Here is a 21,253-nt window from a genome sequence, read left to right on the forward strand (position 1 = left end):
TAAATATTGCATGTAGTTGAGTGTAACATTGAAAATTTTCACCCCAAGAAAACCTTTGTCAACCGAGGCGCAGACAATGGTTTTCGAGGGGTGAAAATTTTCAATGTTACACTCAACTACATGCAATATTTCTTATATTATACTGAATGTTTTATACAAATACATATTACAGTGAACCTTGCGCGCATAAATTCTGCGCAGTCAATATTTTTTTTTGGAATATCACCCGTCGTCAAGCAATGTTGACTGTTGCTACGCTGAAGGGCGTGGCTTCATTATTCAGCGGTTAATAGTGTTTTTAAACAAATATTTCTCGACGAATCAGATTCAATTTACATAAAAGTATAATATTTAAAATTGTTTAATCTCATGCCGCTAATAAAACAGTGAATAACTGCAACAGTTTTTCCCTTTCATCGGGGAGGGGGTTGCTATTGAACAATCGTTACGCACAAAATCTGTCTCAAGAAAAATTATTATAAGTAGCTTTTTTATCAGTTCTCAACATTGAAATTACGATTAATAAATTTAATTCATTAATCGACAGACGGCCGAGAAAGGGATTTTCACCCATTTTTGAAGTTAGGGAATGATAAGAAATAAGGCTTGACATACTCAAAGTGGATGTAAAAGAATTCCATGTGTATTATTACAATGTACATAAAGAGGAATTAATTTTTCCTTGTTGAAAAAAAAAATCGGAGCATCTAACCAAAACCAGGGTTGGGGTCAATTACTTTGAAATACTTTCAAATACATTGAAATTTTTTCCATTACTTGAAATTACAATCACACTGTTTTTTTACAAATGTAATGTTACACTGCCACTTGACCTGGAGAAAAACGAGAGTGGTAAGGTACACACAACTTTAATGTACACGAGGCACCAGATTCTAACTTCTGGCAAAGAAGAGTTCAGCGAACAGTCAATAAAACAAAGTTAGAGTTAACGCTCTTTGCCTATAAAAAAAATGGTACCCCCCATAATGCCACACCTACATGTGACACTCTCCCCCCGAACAACAGATGTCGACCCTACATTTAACAAAAACATAAGAATTACTATTTGTCTAGTTCAGAATGAGACTAGAATATCAATATAAATGAATGACATCTACGTGATTACGCTGGCAACATAAAAGTCCTCTAAATAGGATGCATGAACTATTCAGAGTAATATAAATTCCGATGAAGTCGACACAGTCGTTCGCTGTTGTCTTCTGCCTGGACTTCATAGGCAGGCAAGTCTCCTAACCGTCTCAGTATCTTGTGAACTTCAGGTTTCCAATAAGATCTCAGCTTCCCAGGACCACTATGTTCCAATAGATTCCTTATGAACCATCGCCTTTGATTAATACAGCACTTTGAGATCATAGCAATCCTTCGCACGCTGGCTGGCTTTGCTTTAAGTTTTAGCTGCTATCCGATATGCCTCTTTTTATCCATTTTTCCACTCAGTCACATAGTCTGGTTTCTTAGCTGTTGTCTGATCATCAAGTCCAAAGATAAGGTTTATTGGTAATCTCGGATGGCGACCAAATATGAGGTAGAAAGGAGAATATCCTGTACTGTCATACCTTGTACAATTGAAAGCATGAGTCATATTGTTAAGATGATTCTTCCAATTGCGCTTGTGATCTCTGGGTAGAGTTCTTAACATCCCAAGCAGTGTATGGTTCATCCTCTCAGTTTGACCATTCCCCTGTGGATGGTAGGTTGTGGTTCTAGAATGTTTCACTCCAGTTAGGACCTGCAATCTAGAAAAACAACTGTTTTCAAACTCCCGCCCCTGGTCATGGCAATCTATCAGGGAAACCAAATCGCATGAAGAAATCATTGAATATTTTCTCGGCAGCAGTACGTCCAGATGTGTTCTTTGTAGGGTAAGCAGCTGCAAAACGTTAGCAATCACGATGGGTTTAATTTCGCGGAAAAATGATGAAAAAATTAAGTTTAAATCAATTATGACGTCATAATGGATATAGTACCAAAAACACAGTCAAACTCATTTACTAGATTTAGCTTTGGAGAAATATCTGACGCTAAACGAGGGAAGCTATAACGTTGTTCTAACTTTCATTTGCCTGTGAGCTGGAAATGTAGGCTAACTTTTTTGCTTCATTCATTAAGTTTCCAAGAAACAGCTTCTCCAAATCTCTTTTCAAATCACCAGAGGTAAGATCTTTCCCAAATGGAAGGTTTTTTGTGCCCACACCAGCTGGAGGAGCAGCAATCATGATCTCCAAAACCTACCAATGCTATTAGACTACTCTCTATACCGCAAACATTTCCTCTTGTTTTGGGACAGCATGTATGAAAAATTCGTTGCAATGGCATTGATCACTTTCATGGACAGTTCTTTATGTTTTGATCGAAGCTCGTAAAGGTGTTTCACTATATTTTTTCTCAAATGATTTCTGTCACTAAGATAATGTAAAGTAAAAGTTATTTACAACAAATTAAATTACAGTTAAAGCAATTATACTGTTATGAAATACGGGTTTTTTTTCAATTTACATTAAAATTTCATTGAGCAGTGATTCTTGATGAGTATAAAAATATCTAGGTGAATTACATGTAGATAAATATATTTACCTATCATAACCCTCAAAATGACGGGAAAAATCCCTCAAAATGATACCTTTACTGGATCTCAGTTATTTTCTCCTGTTCATTAATTAGATGTACATGTATATATTTTGATATTATACCGTTATAGAATGGGTATCAGGAAAATCAGAAATTTATTTTCAATGTTAAGATATAGCCTCGTGTTAAAAGAAGCTGGTTTTGGAAGTCAAATGTAAAATAATGTTGCTGGACAAACATGCTTATTCAAAGAACTGTTGTTCCTCTCAGTGTCTTAGTGGTTGGGATGCAATTATTTATGGCATATTGTGACTGTCTTGTTTGTGGGTCTTTTCTTGTTTGCACATAAAATGCATGATAATACAATCCAAAAGATCTTGTCAGAGGTATTATGCATATATATAAAAAAAATCAATAGACTTATCTACTCTGAAGCAAAAGTTACAACTTAAGTTAGATTTTTAGCTCACCTCGACGAAGGCCCCGTATCACGGTAGGCGTTGGCACGATAAAAAAAAACCCCGTACTACTCAATGGCCCTAAGTACCGAGTAAATGAAAGGTGCCTACAGATTTCTCAAATTTAAGAAATAAATTCCTTTAATGATGCTTTATAACTTTAGCTTGGTCAAATAAGGTGTTGCGGGGCATAATTTGTAGATGAACAAGACGAAAAATCATATTTTAAACTGTCATTTTCAATGGAAAATTAAGAAAACCAGTCATGAATACGGGAGTTTTTTTTCCATATCAGACAAAGAAATGTATCCAGATTGCCTACAGTCTCTCAGAAAACGGTAATATGTATGTTCTTGGCCTCTTCTTTAAAATAATATCAAATTGAATATAGGTATCGGGATTACTTTTCACATGATTTCAAATTGAATTCCATGAAAATACTTTATTTTCTACAAAATTCTACTAGAGCCGTAAAGTACGGGAAAAAGAAAGTTAAAATTGATTATGACGTCATAATGGATCTAGCACCAAAAAGTTAGTCTGAAGTCATTTACTAGATCTTGACCTTAAAACCATCGTGATTATTTGCCAATCTGCAGTAGTTATGATAAGCAAGGGCGCCTCTTCCAAAATTGTGAATATAATCTTGACCCCTGGGTCAGGGGTTCTGATGTTAGGGCGGGCCTGTATTGATCATATAGTGAAAATGCATAAATTCTTTAAAAATCTTCTTCTCTCCCCCTGTATATAAAGCAGATAAACTAGGTGCATGGATATCATGACCAATGGTGCCTCTTCCAAAATTGTGAAATTTGTTGCCTCAGGGTGAGGGGTTCTGTGGGAGAGGGGACTCTATTGATTATATAGTGAAAGTGCATTATTTCTTCAAAAATCTTCATCTCTGCTCCTAGGTATTTAGCAGATAAAACAAGTATATAGTTATGATGAGCAAGGGGGCCTCTTCAAAAATTGTGAATATCTTGGCCCATATGTCAGGGGTTCTGGTGTTACATTGTAGGGCAGGGCTCTATTGATTATACAGTGAAAGTGCATTATTTCTTTGAAATCTACTTCTCTGCCCCTGGGTATTTAGCAGATATACCAAGTATACAGTTATGATGAGCAAGGGTGCTTCTTCCAAAATTGTGAATATCTTGGCCCATGGGTCAGGGGCTTTGGTATTAGGGTGGGGCTATATTGAGTCTATAGTGAAAATGGATTGTTTCCTTAAAAATCTTCTCTGCTCCTGGGTATCTAGGAGGCAAATAATGTATATAAAGTTGTAATAAGCAGGGGTGCTTTTCCCAGAATTTGAAATTCTGTTTCCTTTGGTAAATTTATTAATTTCTAATGAAAAAAGTTATTCCCCTTTGCTATTCGCCTGTAATAGTTAATCACTGTAAATAATGTAACTTAAAAGGTCAATTGAATAACAGAATTATACAAGAAATTTTATAATATTTGATAGTACTTTCATAGTTTTTAATGGTCATATAAACTTTTAAATAATAGATAAATGAAATGGGGACAAAAATATCACATCTTTGTACAATAAATAATCTTTAAAGACCAAAAAAGACCAATGTGAGGGGAAATGAAATGTGTTAACTAATAATGCTCTAGAACTATTGTTTTGTTTAGTCCGCATGAGGATAGTGTCAAATGGGGGAAAGTACAGGCAAACGATAGATCAACTTCAGGATTTGTTATTGAGAACTAAATTGATATTTTGTTGATCCTTGATTATCCTATTTCTCTTGCTTTTGGGCAACATAGTTTTATTTATCAGTTTATTTTGTTTTAATCTAAGGAACGTTACATTATACTCAGGTGACCATTAAGGCCTTTGGGCCTCTTGTTCATCTTTACCTTTGTTTTGCCTGCAAGAGGACTCTTGGTAGTCGAGCACGACGTGCAAAGTCGGGTATATACTTCCGATAGTACCCCAGGAATCCTAGAAGTTTTCTCACATCTCCAATACAAGTCTGTGTCCCCTCTTCAAGACGGCTCTTTTATCCTCTGGACCATAGTATATCACTTACCAGTAGCTAAATGACCCAAGAAATTTTCTTCCTGCATAAACAGGTGATACTTGGAAGGCTTCAGTTTTACCCTTTTCTCTCGGAAACGTTGGAAAACCTGTTCTGGATGCGACAAGTTCTGTTCAACTGTTGATGAATAAACTAAAGTGTCGTCCAGATACGGCAAGCAAAACCGAATATGCCCTCTAAACAGTCGTTCATGAAGGTTTGAAAAGTAGCTGGGGGCCCAAACAAACCAAATGGGATTCTCTCCCATTCATACAGTCCCAATGTATTATAAAGGCCGTAAACTTTTTATTTCTTCTGACATCACTCCCTGATAGTAAGCTTTCTTTGGTCAAGTAAGGAAAACAACTTACTTCCCCCAAGGCTATCAAATGCATCCTGGATTTTCGGCAAGGGCCGACTATCGGCTACTGACTTTTGATTTATCTTCCTGGATCCGGTTGCACGAACGTTCGTTAAATTTAACTGGCTGTTAACTTTAAGTTAACGCGACATTAAATTTAACAGCGAGTTTAACCGGTTGCACAAAAGTTAATTAACAGTTAAAGCCTAATTAATTTTCTGATTTAACTAACAGATTTAACTCAGGTTACCTAGGTACATTAAATATTTAATTAAGCATTAAAATCAAAATCGCAGACTTGTTATCATTTCAAAACTTGTTTGCGTGGAAGGAAGAACTTATACAGAGATGATAGAAATATCTGACTTGAGCAACATGCAAATTTAATCCCGATTTCGATTTAGGCAAGATTGTATTATACATGTATATATTGCGGATATATGTTGCGATATTATCTGCAAAGAACAACAAGACGAAAATATTCCATATGAGTGAATATGTAGGTACTTTTTTATCTGATTATGCATACAATAATTGTCATTATATTTTGTCAAAATGATCATCATTTTAAAAAATATTTTAACCTCAGACAAGTAACCAAAAAGTAGGCTAATCGTTCAATTCAAAATTAAGGCACGTAAAACGGGGAGGGGGGGGGGGTGTTCATCTCCCACTTTTTGAGAGTTTTTTAAAATAATTTTCAATTTCTCCTCCCAAAAATCAATGCCTCATGTTAGAACTTAATACTGAATACATACTTTGTAATTGCATTAATTGTTTATACTGCATGTAAAAATGCACTATCTTTCAACGTAAGAATTCATATTTGAAGTAACTATCTTTAATAATACATTTAATATATTTTACCAATATAAGATTAACATTTTTAAAAGTAAATAATTTTAGCAAATTAACATTTATGGATTGACGTCATTTTAATTATGACGTCAGAATTATTTCACCATAGGTAAAGGAAATGCGCGTGTAGAACAGTTTTAACAGAGAGTTTTAAAACTATAAGACATCAATTAAATGTGAGTTAGCTAATTTATTTTTAATAGACTTTCGAACAACAATTTTTTAACTGACAGTTAGGTAACTCGTCGTTAAAAATTTAACAGCTAGTTACGACACTAACTGGGAGTTAATTTAACTAACGTTTGTGCAACCGGATCCTGTAGTCTACACAGAGACGAAGGCCATCGTCCTTTTTTCCTCACCCATATTAAGGGACTGACAAATGATTTTGACTTGCGAATGAAGCCTTTGGACAGCAGATCCTGTATGTAATCCTTTTCTTCACTATACAATGCATTTGGGTTGGATCTGTATGTCTGTCGTACTGGGCTGGAATCGTGCATGCTAATGTCCATCTTCAAATCAGGGGTAAATCCTATGTCAGCCTCATCACGTAAAAAAAATATCTGAATACCCATATAATAGCTGCTTCAACTTTTTAATGTCTTCTGTACTGAGCTTGTTTGTAGGTAGAGGAACAGGTGGGTGCCACCTTTTTGTGTTATTGTGCAGCTTTGGGGTCCTTGTGGGATCCAGCGTCACAGAGTTCATACTGAGAACCGAAGACACGGTCTCCAAAGTGCCCAAATGAGCATTCTTCAGGATCAAAACAGAGTTTGTACAGTTTTGGCCAGGAATCTTAACGAAACTCACAGAATGTTTTTTTTGGTCACAAACAGTAAGTAGTGCTTCAGTCTTCATTAACCCACTGTCCTCAGCAACTGAAGGAGTAATTAATCCCTCCCTCCGATCTCCATGACGCCTACTAATTCTGGCACGTATGATCGCAGAACTCTGGGGCGAAATTTCCTGTGCTGATAATCCACTATATACATTATATACTGTCTTAGCCTCCTGTGAAATCTTAGTTATCATGTTCACCGTCTTGGAGTGACTCCCGGTATTGAACCAGTTAGAGCGTTATTTAAACATTCATCTGAATTGATGTAGTAACGAATGACATTGTAACCGATGATTGGTCTGACTAATGATGGTGAGCTGGATACTAGAAATTGAACCCTTAGGGAAGTAGAACTCTAAGTCTGACCATCCCTCAAAGGGAAGTTCATCATTGCTAGCTGATGTTAGGATCAAATCATTAGATCACTTACAGGGCGAACATCAAAACTTGGACACCGAGATTGGAGAAACTGACTAGAGATAATGGACATTTGGGCATTGTGTCCCACAATGCTTGTACAGGTACTTTGTCCAGATAGCAAGTCACGATACACTTATCGCCAATAAATTTAACAAGTCTTGACTTTACACAAGGAGAAATTGTTTCAGCTTCACTTCTTGGCATCTCAAAGTCTGAATGAATAGCGTTCACAACACATTGAGAGCTTCCACACTTCTGTTTATTTGTTGTTTAACGTCCCTCTCAAAAATTTTTTACTCATATGGAGACGCCACCACTTGCCGGTAGAGGGCTTCAAATTTATACCTATACTCGGCACTCAAGGTCATTGAGCAGTGAGGGATCTTTTTTCGTGCGAACACCTACTGTGACACGTGACGTGGTTTATACGGTCTCATTAGAAGGACAGGTCTCCACGTCCCGTAGTGGATTTGAACCCGCGACGTAAGGATCAGCTCCCTACTCCGCGACTCTAGAGCAGACGCTCTAACCACTACGCCACGCGGGCAACTCCTCACTTCTGAGTCACTGTCCGCTCCCTCGACGTGACCCCCTCCCATTTCTCGACCTTTTTTCTGCTTGCAGCCAGCTTTAAAGTGTTCATCACTGCCACAGATCCAGCAATGAGTGCATGATGATCCGGTGTTTGACTGCCGGCACTTCTCACAACCCATCTGGAATCTACGGGGAGTGTCTGTTTCTGACGAACTCTTTGAGGTTGCAGAACTTTGCTTCTTGATTTCTGCAATCTCCGCACGCAGCTCCTTAAGTTCAGTCCAGAGAACACCCTCTTTGACATGTTTCTGTTTCTGTTCCTTCTTGGGAGAATTTTGAGCCTCCTCTGTGACACAACTAACCTTCGCTTTGGTTAATCGTCCATTCAACTCTTTTTTTCCTGGCGACAATTGTGCTGAATTGCTGAATAAGTTCATCATCATCAACTTTAGAGTCTAAAATCGGTTTCACTTTCCGTCGTAGTGTCTCCTCGTTTAGTCCTATATATAAAGTGTGTAGGGACATCAGTGTAACAAGCTTATCATCATAATGTACCTCAGCGCCCTCTTCTTTTGAAAAAAAACCCAGGATTTTTGTTTCAGGTTGAGTAGTTTTCACAGAAAATCTTGAGGCTCATCCCTCCCTTGTGTCGAATTTGTCAGGTGAGGATAGCTGATCTCTCCTCATAGTGGGACCGAAGAATTTTTCGCAATGATGATAATGACAACTTCTCGCGTCCTACTTCTCAAAGGTAGAGTTGGTGAAATGCCTCGTGTGACCCCATCAATTATGTCAATTATGTCTGCTTCCTTGTATGATTTGCGAAGGCCGGCCTCAATCTGTCTAACAATGTTAACAAATGAGAGCTGGGTAGGGCGGTCTGAAATTTCACCACTTATTTTGAAGTCCTTGTGGCAGAAAGGTGGATGCTTGTTCTTGGTATCGATAGTTGGCGTAGGTCCTGAATCCTTTTCTGTCTTAACGGTGATTTTCTTTGGGGCCAATGCATCATTCAGTATCAATATAGCGGTGGAGTTACCGTCTTCAGTTCTCTCCTCCTTATCCAGCCATGTCAAGATGGTTTTTATTGCCAGCACCTTGTCTGCCTTCTCTGGCTCTGCGATGATCTTGTTGTCTTTTAAGATGACCCGAAGAGTCTCAACTGGTGCTTGGTACAACTTGGACAGAACCTCAAACTCTAACTCCTGCTTTTCTCCCATGGCTATGGATAATCACGGACGAGCCCCCAGATGTTACAGTGGTGAGGTACACACAACTTTACTGTACATGAGGCACCAGATTCTAACTTCTGGCAAAGAAGAGTTCAGCGAACAGTCAATAAAACAAAATTAAAGTTATCGCTCTTTGTCCATAATAAAAAAATTGATACCCCCCCCCCCCCATAATACCACACCTAACAGTAATTAATTACTCTAAATTACTTTGAAGAATGTAATTAAATACATTTCAATTACTTTAATTTTATTTTCAAAAATCTTGGAAGATTAATGCATGTACATGTAAATTTTAGGAAGGAGGTATATTTAAAATAAATAGCGTCAGATGCCTGTATATTAGTGTGTTTCATGAACACAAGTCCTATGTACATGTTTATCAATCGACCGCCTTTATGAAATTTGATTAAAAGCGATTTTCCAAGAGTCAATGAATCTAATGTAAAATACTCTCTGATTATTTCATTTTTAGGTAAGCTTAACGCCTTAACTTTCAAATGTTGACAATTTTCACACAATAAATAATACTTGAATAATAATAATAACTATTTATAGATGCATTTCAAAGATATATGTTTGGATGTTGAAATAGTGATTTAATTAAGATTTCTTTTCTGAAATATATAAATAGTAGAGCATTCTTAATTGTATTAAGGTAAGGTTTGCGACCCCCTCCAAATTTTATTTTTTTGAAATTGTACATATGTCATACATCAATTTGTTTGGGAAGAATAGCTTCATCATTTAACACCATCTTAAAAGATATTGCCCGTCCCATTTTTTGAGTAAAAGACGCCAAATTTGAGGTATTTGACGCTTTACATGTTCAATTATTTTCAATGAAAAAAATTGATTAATTTTATATATTATCATATTAAAATAATTAAAATGGCATGAATTATTTTATTTTATGCTTAATTTATCATATTATTTTATTTCTGTTACTGAAAATGTAAAAATTTAGATTAAAAAAGAGTTTTTTTTTCAACTTTCCATAATAAAGTGAAACCGTTGCCATGGCAACAAGTAAAAATCACCATTATCTATATCTACCGATTCCACAAAAATCCAAGAAATTGTTCAATGGATAATTTTCATTACAATGGACTAAAAAAATATATATGTCCCCAACACCGTTTCCATGGAAACAGAGGCTATATAATGGGATTGTACATGAAAATCAGACCTTTTTGCATTTTAAAGTAAACATTGATACAATTTTCAGAAAGTGTACTCATCAAACTAAATTTTATATGAAATTGTTTTTTTTTTGGCAGAAAATTGACCACAATAACACTCCTTCTATGCTACTAAATAGTAAATAATCAGTTCATGTGGAAAGACTCTTTGTATACATGTCCTACATAATGCACCTTTACAATATTATTGATGAAAAAGTCAATGGAATTATGTTTCAACACTTTTTAGAAATACCTGTATCTATAAACATGCTTGAGGTGTATACATGTACATGTAATTGTTCATCATGGTTTCTTAGCATGCTGCTGTTGGAAAACAAGTTTAACGTAGAACCTACGTCGTATGACGTCATATCAAGTAAATCCGTTTAGACCGTCTTTTTGATGCTAGATCCATTATGACGTCATAATTAATTTAATGTTACTTTTCCCCGTACTTTCTCCAAGAATGTCTCTTGTAATGAAGTTACACAACTGTGATAATGTGAATGGCATGCAACTATTTTGAAGGAAATCAAAAAACCTAAGAAATCTAAATAGTACAATATCTTGATAAAAATGTCTCCAAGTCAAAGATCTGTTAAATATTGTGTGTAAATTTTGTAATGTCTATCATGAAATGATGTACATTCCCTTTCATAATTATTTGTTAATTATTCATAATGGTTGGTGTATAATAATAATGATTCCCTAAAATATCTTTTTAAATAGAAAAAATTACATTTTTTGATAAATATTTACATTGTAAATCTGATACAACCGCAAAACAGTCAGTTAATAATTAAATCCTGTGTTAGTGCAGAAAGGTCAACAAAAGAAGTATTGATAAATAGAGTGTCTCTCATTCGTTTGTGGCGAAAGGTATATATTTTAATCACTTTTTGTAATTATTTGTGTATCTTCTTCACCATATTAAAGATTGAAAACATTCTGACAAAGACTTTTGAAAAATATATACAAATTTAGGTGGTAAATTGACTCAAAAAAATATTGAGCACATTTGCCTATAATCGTTGAAATGTGGACTTAATCTTTTATGTCAATTGAATAAAAAAGAATTTATTGTTGAATAATATTGCTTAATACGGTTCAATTGATAAAGTCTATAAAAGACAATGTTTGAAGAAGTATTGTTGTCATTTTCTATATTCTCATTATGACCAGTACCCCTAAAAATGGCTGAAAATATGTAGTCGCAGTGTAAAATTATCATTCCAAGTTGCACAGGCTGTACTACATTTAATTACAAGGAAACATACCATATATTTTTATCTGATTGACAAGCGAGTGCTAATTTATCATTTTGAAAAGTTTGAAAATCTTGTGACAAAGACTTTTCCGACATAGGTTCTACCTTAAGTAAAACTTTTTGACCTTATGTTGATTTAATCATTTCAAAAGATTTCAATTACATGTATTAATTTCTAGGCATCCTTAGCTAATGTCTTTACTCATCTATGACTGGTGAGGCTTTACATACTATCACTTGAGTGAAATGTTGCAGGCATTTTATCCAGGTAGCTGCTATCTTAACAACAGTAACAAATATCTACATATCAATCATTTTAATAGTCTGTTCGTTTGTTTGCTTACCCTCCCTACAAGATTATTTCACTCATATTGAGACGCCACCACTTGCCAGTGGAGGACTGCAAATTTAGACCTGCATGTACTCGACACTTATGGCCTTCTGAACAGTGAGGGATCTTTTCCGTGCCAGCAAATACTTGATACGGGACTTCGGTTTATATGGTTTCACCTGAAGGACTGGTCTCCAAGTCCCGCAGTGGGATTTGAACCCGCAATGCAAGGATCAACTCCTTTCCCTGTGATTCTAGAGCAAAGCTCTAACCACTGCACCATAAGGGCGACTTTGATCAGTCCCAGATTCTGGATAAATGCAGCTGTATGTAAGAAGACAATAACATTGGATTTCAAGTTACAAATTCATATTTTAATGAGTTTACAGTGCAAGTACTTCCTATTTCAGTCCAATTGTAAAATTCTGCGAAGTTATTACACTGTCATGAATATTGGAAAAGAACAGGAAAAATATAACAATGCCATAATGACACAGATACATATTCTGTCCATTATCTATGGATATTTTGCTACAACAATTTACGTGAAATTTTACAAACACTTTTTGAATGCTACATAGAAACTTGTTAAGCAGACATATGCCACTTCCAATTAATACATCTGATGCATAAATTTATTTTACTGAATGCAAGTTCAAAGATGGAGAAGCAATGTACTATAATCATCTCAGACTCTTATTTTTTCTAAATATAAAGAAAACAGCTTATAGATAGAATGTTGTTGTGGAATCATTGTTTCCATGGATAACATTTATTGGGTAACTAGTCTCCTCCAAATCCTGGGCCACTGGTATTGGCATATCTGGTTCCACACCTCTGCTCGATCTTTCAACCTTCTTGAACATTCATGAGCTGGAATACGATGGTCTTTACTATAATAGATGGCACTGATCTTCTAAGCAAGAACTGAAGTACTTTTTCTGATTTATTTCCAATTAATGATCCATAATCTGAAATTGTGTGTTCATTTTCATATAATGAAAGGAATAAAAAATGAAATGAATGAATTTCCAACATACTCACTTTATAACTAATAATGGTACAACTATTATCAAAAATAAATGTATACATTAATTTATATAGATTGAATTAGATGAATGCAATTATATAAGCTTGATGAGCAAATTTTCTAAAACACAACCTAAGCAATGCTAAGATTAAATAGTCATGCATAATCTGGATCTCTTTTTATTTAAAAAATGAGATACTAATAAAAATAGAACTTCATTTACAGAAAGTATTTCCAGGCCCTCATTAAAACCATTCAATCTAAATTAAAACTATCCACATGGTCTTAGGAACTGGGGGGGGGGGAGGGGGGAGGGGGAGGCATCCCCCCCTAATTTTGCTGATATATAGAACACTATACACTATAGAAAACATTGCTAAATATATGCTTGTGCCACCTAAATAATAACGTCTGATGACCTTCCATTTTTGCTTGCCAAGGAATTTTAATATTATTGGTAGTGTGCCCCCCCAAACTGAAAATGGGTTTCGTTGCCCCCCCCCCCCCCCCCCCCAGCTGAAATTGCTTCTTACGGGCCTGATTCAGACTATACTAATGTACATATCACTTGGTGAGGAAAAAATAAATACAAACTGTACTTTAGAAAAGCTCACCTGTATTATGTCATAATTCCAACCTGTGCCAGCTGTCTCTATAAGACCCCATCAAAGGTTACTTCAAACTTAAAAAAAAGTAATGAAAATAATAAAATTAAAAAAAAGAATACTTATATTTACATGTACCAACTGACCATGTATCTATTTTGAGAGGACCAAAATTTACCATGTCAGAGTAGGACAATCAACTCAGTAAATCATAATCAATACTGGAACATATATAGCCAGTGCATATAAGTAAAAATAGGAAAAGTATTGAAAATGTCTTGATACTGAGTCCCAGACTTTATAGCTTTATAATTTACATTCCACATGTATTTTGCTTTAAAGTGTAAGGAAAGCTATGGCATTCAACACACCATAACACGGACAGGGGGTCAAAAGTTAAAGTATGCGTTTTATTTCTACGTCACAAACGTTGAGCACCATGGAAATGCAACGTCATAAGCGAAAATCAAAATTCACGCTCACATTGAACAGAAGGCTGTTGCAACGGCTCTTCCATTCATTGTAACTTACCCGAAGGATAATACAGGGTTTTTGAAATATAAATCACATTTGCAATCAAGGCAAGGAGTTAAAAAATGTAAAAATAAGCATGCACTGAATCATTATTTTTTGAAAGATATAGTCTCATAACTGCAACGGTGTGTGCCAACATATTTTCATAACGCGCTAATGCGCGTTACTCAATAAGTTGGCACACACCGTTGCAGTTATGAGACTATATCTTTCAAAAAATAATGATTCAATGCTTAAAAATCCCCTCTTTTGAACCTACTTTTAAATCCTCTTTGAGATTAATAAATTAAAGTTTATGATAAAATTCATATTAAAATCTATCTAGGGAGAAAATCCATGTGCAACATATAAACTAGTATGTTTTGACTAAGAGTTAGAACATTTATTTGTTTACTGCATTCAAGATTGATACTTTTTAAATGGATTTTGGCTTCAGATCTTTTTCAGTGAGAACTAATTTGCATTGAAAAATAATGTGTCAATCAATAATTCAAACAATTTCATAAAAAATAACTGATGAAAATGCATTCCTGATTGTATTAAAAAAATAGAGATGGAGAGAAAGAAAGAGAGACAGAGATTTTAAAAAGTTGGATGAAAACTTTTTCTGCATTGCGGGATTAAAGTCACATGCACCTTATCCGATATTCCCTGAACATGTCACAATATAAACAGATAAAAGCAGGGTTTACAGTCAGAGGAAACTCGGATTAACATGTACCCTGATCTGTTCATTCATTCCTGTTTATATCCGTTTAGGTCATTGACAAAGTTCTGTAATCCGTAGTTGTAATACGCGATTATGAACTACAAATACTTAATATTAACAGTTAAATAATTACCTGTCTGATGCAACTAATATATCAAGCTGTCAAATACTCCATGACTTCTCTTCCCTGTTCGGAGTGCATACTGCATACACCACTCAGAGTGTAACATATGGAACGCCGGGACTGTCTTATATGAGGATTAAACATTATATGCAGAGTTCTCTTCATTATATGTGGTACTATTTTAATTATATGAAGTAGTTTTTACTGTATATCGTGTGCAACTTCCATTATATACAGTACTTCTTTCATTATATGATGTAGATGTGTCATTATATTATGTACATCTATCATTATATGAGGTGTTTTTATCATTATATGAAGTGCTTTTAACATTATATGCGGTAGATGTAACATTATATGCAGTGAACACAACAATATATTATGTACTTCTCACATTATATACAGTATATTCATCATTATATGTAGTATTTCTGTTATTATGATGATGCTGATCGTTAAATATTATGTCCGTACAAGTGTACGTCAAAGTTATCTACTATGCTGTCAAAGAAAGCATTTCTGATATGACTAATGAGAGGGCACCCCAACACAGCATGCTGAAATAGATTATCATACATATTTTGATATAAACTACAGATTTGTACCGTAGACGAAGGTGGGATAGTCCAGAGTTTGGCGAGAAAATTGATGTATGGAACATCATCGAACGAAAGGGTAAATTTCCAAATTTTGATAGGTTTAACGCTATTATGAAGGATTCTAAACATTCTGAAGTCGGGATCTGCTTCTGTGTGGATTTTCCAAGCCTCAGTGTGAAAGTGATGGATAGCCTTTTTAACAATAATTTTCCAAGTTCCTTTCTCGGGAAATTGTCCAGCTGAAGGTACTGTATTAAATTGTATTTCATCAATATTTCGAACAAATCCTTCATAAAATCAGAAAAATGTTTCTTGTTGTTCTGTAAGAAGTCATATAATCTTGCCAAGAAGATGCTTTCTGTTAGAGTGTTAATGTCTAATTTACACAGTTTCCCAAAGAATAATAGTTTTCGCTTGTCTATTTCTGAGATAATGGGATGTACCCCAAGCGTACTTTCGCACATATCTGATCTGGTAGAAATTTTAAGGTCCTGAATATCTTTTATCACAAAATGCTGAAATTTGTTTAGGAGATGTAAATCCGTTTGTTTTAAATCGTTCCATAGCTCGCACCCAAATAAAACAGTAGGTAACACAATTTTCCTGTATAGACTAACAAGGGTTAAAGGGTTGGTATTATTGGACAGATCATTACGTATCGCAAAGTATGCTTTTCTACCCTTGTTGCAGCTATTTGTTGTTCGGCCACTGGATTTAAATCGACAATGTTGGATGATTCCCAAATGTTTATAGCTGTCACTCGACTGGGTGTTTTCACCACCTAGTTTCCAAACTTGCTGTGTTGTGGGCTTGTCCTTACCATAAACAACAATACATGATTTTTGCTCATTAAATGAAAAGCGCCATAAACAAGAATACTTATATGCAATGTCCAAAATTTTTGTAACCCGTTCGGGCTTAAACTTAAGCATGCTACATCATCAGCTAAGGCTGGGTTTGTGGATGTTACATTATATACACCGAAATTTTTATTTACACACTCTAATGAATTCAATAAATCATTAATAAAAACACATTATGAAAAGCCAGACAGTACACCTCACTGTCGTACACCCTGTTTTATTTCAAACCATTGGGATATGTGCCCATTAACAGCTACTAAGCTTTCGTTGTCACAGTGACAGTCATCTATAATTTCCCATACTTTACCCTTTAAACCCAATTTACGCAGTTTTACCATAAGACTTTTTCTGCAAACTGTATCGTATGCCTTTTTACAATCTAAAAATGCAGTGTATACAGTGCTGCCATGATCATTGAAATGCCCAATTGTTTCTTGTAAGTTAAAACCTGCCGTAATGCAGCTCAGATCCCTCTGAAATCCCTGTTGTTGGGGGTTTGGAAATCTGATTTTACTGAGACTAATTTCTGTTATTCTATTATATAATATTTTTTCAAATAGTTTTAACAAACACGACAGTAGAGACACCGGTCGGTAGCCATCTCGAGAGTTTTTTGCATTGTTATCCCCCTTGTAAATAGGAACTACGATGCTCCTTTTCCATTCTTTAGGACTCCGTCCGACCTTCATGATACCATTAAATAGTCTGCAGAGTTGATGCGTAACTGCGACACCGCCATATTTTAGATGTTCTGCTTGAATGCCATCCACACCAGGCGCCTTGCGCAATTTGAGGGCATTAGTAGCTTGAGATATTTCTGATTCCGAGATTTCGAACTCAAGACGTACATCATTTTCATTATCATATTGATATTTCCATATTCTGTATCCACTTGTGTTTTGTTTTCATCTTCACTATGGGGAGTGTAAATGTCGAAGAAATATGCTGCAAAAACATCAGCTACTACTTAGTGTAGTTGCAGTTATTCCTTTGTATATTATCTCTGGATAAATCTTATCGCCTCGGGGTTTTTGTCTGCTTATCAGTTTCCAAAATAGTCGTGTATCACACCCAGCTGCTTGGTCAATGTCAGTATAAGTGCTTTTGATATACTGTTCGAAAGCAAATGTCTGGCATTTCCGAAAATGCCTTTTGGCACGTTTATAGTTGAAATACGCTTGATAATGCATCCCTCTAGGTCTTCCTTCCTCAATCCAAATGTTTCTCATCCTCCTTTCCTGCGCATGGGCCTCTTTCACTTCTTTTACTATGGGGGTTAAATTTAGATCTAGGAATAACAGTATCTGCACTTGAAATTAGGCATATAACAAGGTATCCATAGAATTCATTTATTTCTGAAAGAGTTTCTGGTACCTTATTTCCTATCTCTAGCTGACGACAAACTTCAGTTTGGTAAGACAGTATAGAATCGTTAGAAATTTTGTGCCAAGCTGGTGATTTGCTTTTAATATCAGTAAGTTGGTGTTGGTTGCTCTGTATATTAAATACTGTTATAATGGGGAGGTGGTCAGACGTACTCGAGAATGCCCCTTCATCAAGGATTTCATACGATCTGAGACACATGTACATATATGCATCTGAAAATATATAGTCTAACATGGTCTGGGTAACCGTAAATGTGTATTTTAACTCTTGTTTGTATGCCACCCAACAAAAAATTAAGGTTATTTCGCCTTACGAAATTCCTTAGTACTTTTGATTTGTAAAAATTACAACGTCCATCATCTATTTCTAAGCAACTAGCATTAAAGTCACCAGCTAATATAACATGCCCATACCTTGAGTAGTAATCGTAAAAATCCTGTAATTTTGAAAGTTCATCTCTGTACATGTCCACTGAATTATACGTCGGTGACTGCAACGGATTTATGTTGGATATCAATTATTTATTCTTTAATTTTAAAAACTTTTTAGAAGGAATGTCTTGAATTCTACTTTATGATAAATGTCGGAGATGAAAACTAAAAAATGTCGGAAATGAAAAGTTGAATATTTTTAAAAATTCCGGAAATGAAAAGCAGCCGTAATTATAACAAGACAGGTCTTAATGACACATTATTGTCATTAAACAATTTCCTACTCTTTAAATTTGATAATCAAAAAAAAAAAAAATGAATTGCTTCTTGGCTAAACCATAGAGGGGTTGAACAAAATTTAAGATAATCATTTAATTTGCATTAATTCTATGTGTAGTTATGATTATAAAATAAACTAATATTATTATAAATGAGCCAATACATGTATATCAAATTCATTTTTAAAAAGGAATTAAACAAGTTTAAGACTTTGGAAATCAAAGAGACAAAGATGTTTTTGAAAAATGAATGAATAAAAAAAGAAAATAGAAAAATGAAACAAAAAGAACTGTAAAACGTGACCGTGATCGAAATATTTTCGTATTATCATGTTTTATATGTAAAGTAATTGAAATGTAATTGAAAAGTAATTGAAATTACATTGTATTTTTTCAGTGTAATTAATTAAATTTTAATAACAAGTAATTGAATAAATTGCCAATCACAAATTACTTCCAATTACTTGGAAAAATGTAATAAATGTTTTGGCTGCATCAAGACCCACTATAACATGTTTTGTCGTAAGTTAGATCCCACATAGCAAGATTTAAACAAGTCGCTTGATCACGATGCACTTGTCGATGTGACGTCGTTTTGTAAAACTTGATGCAGTTTGTATGCATTGAGAGGTAAAGTACTTTAATTCTTTGAAAATCTTCTTCACTGCTCCTGGCTATTAAACAGACTTACTTTGTATATAATTATGATGAGCAAGAATGCTTCTTCCAAAATTGTGAAATTCATGGCCCCTGGGTCAGGGGTTCTGGTGTTAATGCGGGGCTCTATTGATTATATAGTGAAATTGCATTATATTTTTTTGAAAATCTTCTCTGCACCTAGGTATTAAGCAGATAAACCAAGTACATAGTTATGATGAGCAAATAAACTTATTAAATACATATAGTTATGATGAGCAAGGGATCCTTTTTCACCAATTTTTAATTTAATTGCTCCTGGGTCATGGGTTCTGGAGTTTGGCTGGGGCTGTATTGATTAGTGAAAAACATATTAATTCTTTGAAAATATTCTTCTTCATGGTGTTAATTAAAAACTAATTATGAGCATGGTTATAATTAGCAAGGATGCCTCTTCCAAAATTGTGAAATTCATGGCCCCAGGTTCGGGGGTTCTGGTGAAAGGGGTAATTTTTGGAAAATATTATTTTCTCCTCCTGGTTATAAAGCAAAGAAACTAAGTGTATAGTTATAATGGGCAAGAGTGCTTCTTCCAAAATTGTGAGTTTCATGACCCCTGGGTCAAATACTCTGGTGTAAGCTTAAGGGTGGGGCTTTTTTGATAATTATAGTAGAAAATGCATTAATTCTATTAAATAATCATGTCTGCTCCTGGTTATTGAGCAAATTAACGAAGTGCACAGGTTTGATGTGCAAAGTTGCTTCTTAGCAATTTTTTAAAACTTGTGGTCCAAGGGTCAAGGGTTCTGTTTTTCCTCGGCGGGATGGGGGAGTGGTGGGGGGGGGGCTCTTTTAATAATATAGTGGAAATGCGTGAATTCTATGAAAATCTTCAACTAATTACATATATGTAGTTATGATGATGAGGGTACTTCTTCCAAATTTGTAAATTTCATGACCCGGGGTTCTGGTGTTAGGGTTGTGTTGAATCTGAAGTGAAAATGCATTATTTTTTTGAAAATCTTCTCTGCTCCTGGGTATATCGGAGGCAAACAGAGTAAAAGTTTTATTAAGCAAGGGTATTTTAACCAGATTTTTAAACATATGGACCATTTGGTCAAGTGTTCTGGTCCTGGCCAGGGCTCTGTTAATTTGTATTCTACTAAAAGAAGCTATTTCCCTGTGCCATTTGCCTTCGTTAATTAATCACTGTAAATAATGTATTTTAAAGTATAATAAAATAACAGAATAATGCAAGATTTTCATTGTATAATACAAAAAGTACTTTCATAGTTTGAATGATCAGGTAGACTTGTAAGTAATAGATAAATAAAAATGAGACAAAATAAGTTATCTTTTTAAATGTTCTTCAAAGGCCAAGAGAGGCCAATGTGGGAGATAATAATATGGGGTTATATAATAGATATCAGTTTATTTTATACCCTATAGATCCTTCAAATTGCTGTCTTGTACTGAGGTTACTGTTAAGGGCCTCTTGTTTCATAACCCACCCTATTTTCCCCTTTCCTTGATTTTCTCCCCTTTGAAGGGGACTTGGCCCTCCATTTTAATAATTTAAAATCCCCTTTACCCACAAATATTCTGTACCAAATTTGGTTAAAAGTAACCCAGTGGTTCTTGAGAAGTTGAAAGAGTGAAAAGTTTACAGACGGACGGACAGACAGACAGCCGGACGGACGGACGCCGGGCAACGGGTGATAAAAAAAACCCACCTGAGCTTTCAGCTCAAATGCGCTAAAAATACCATTTTTGAGGCTTCCCAAGAAACTCAAAAACGATTGCAGTACAATAAACCTTACTGACATCAAGAACTCTTAGAACTATGGAAAAAATTACATTAAAGTGAAAAATATTTCCGTAAAGCCATAAGACAAATGTGTAGGCAAGATCCAGATTTTAGTTTTGATAAAAGAGTCGGATTTCAGTAGAGAA

At 35.0% G+C, this 21,253-nt stretch overlaps 1 long non-coding RNA gene across 2 annotated transcripts; it reads right to left on the reverse strand.

The window, feature by feature from the left end:
- Positions 1 to 12,464: 12,464 nt before the first annotated feature.
- On the reverse strand, positions 12,465 to 15,195 carry LOC133176463 (uncharacterized). 2 transcript variants are annotated; one of them, XR_009719465.1, is made up of 3 exons: positions 15,117 to 15,195; positions 13,750 to 13,817; positions 12,465 to 13,076 (listed from the first exon to the last, which is right to left on the reverse strand). It is a non-coding gene; the product is annotated as an uncharacterized LOC133176463 (long non-coding RNA). The 2 variants fall into 2 exon arrangements; XR_009719464.1 differs by lacking the exon at positions 15,117 to 15,195 and adding an exon at positions 14,996 to 15,078.
- Between the last annotated feature and the right edge of the window lie 6,058 nt (positions 15,196 to 21,253).

The sequence above is a fragment of the Saccostrea echinata genome, unplaced genomic scaffold (assembly GCF_033153115.1).
Source record: "Saccostrea echinata isolate AGI-Se365-2 ecotype Australia unplaced genomic scaffold, CSIRO_AGI_Sech_v1 ptg000075l, whole genome shotgun sequence".
NCBI classification, from domain to species: Eukaryota; Metazoa; Mollusca; class Bivalvia; order Ostreida; family Ostreidae; genus Saccostrea; species Saccostrea echinata.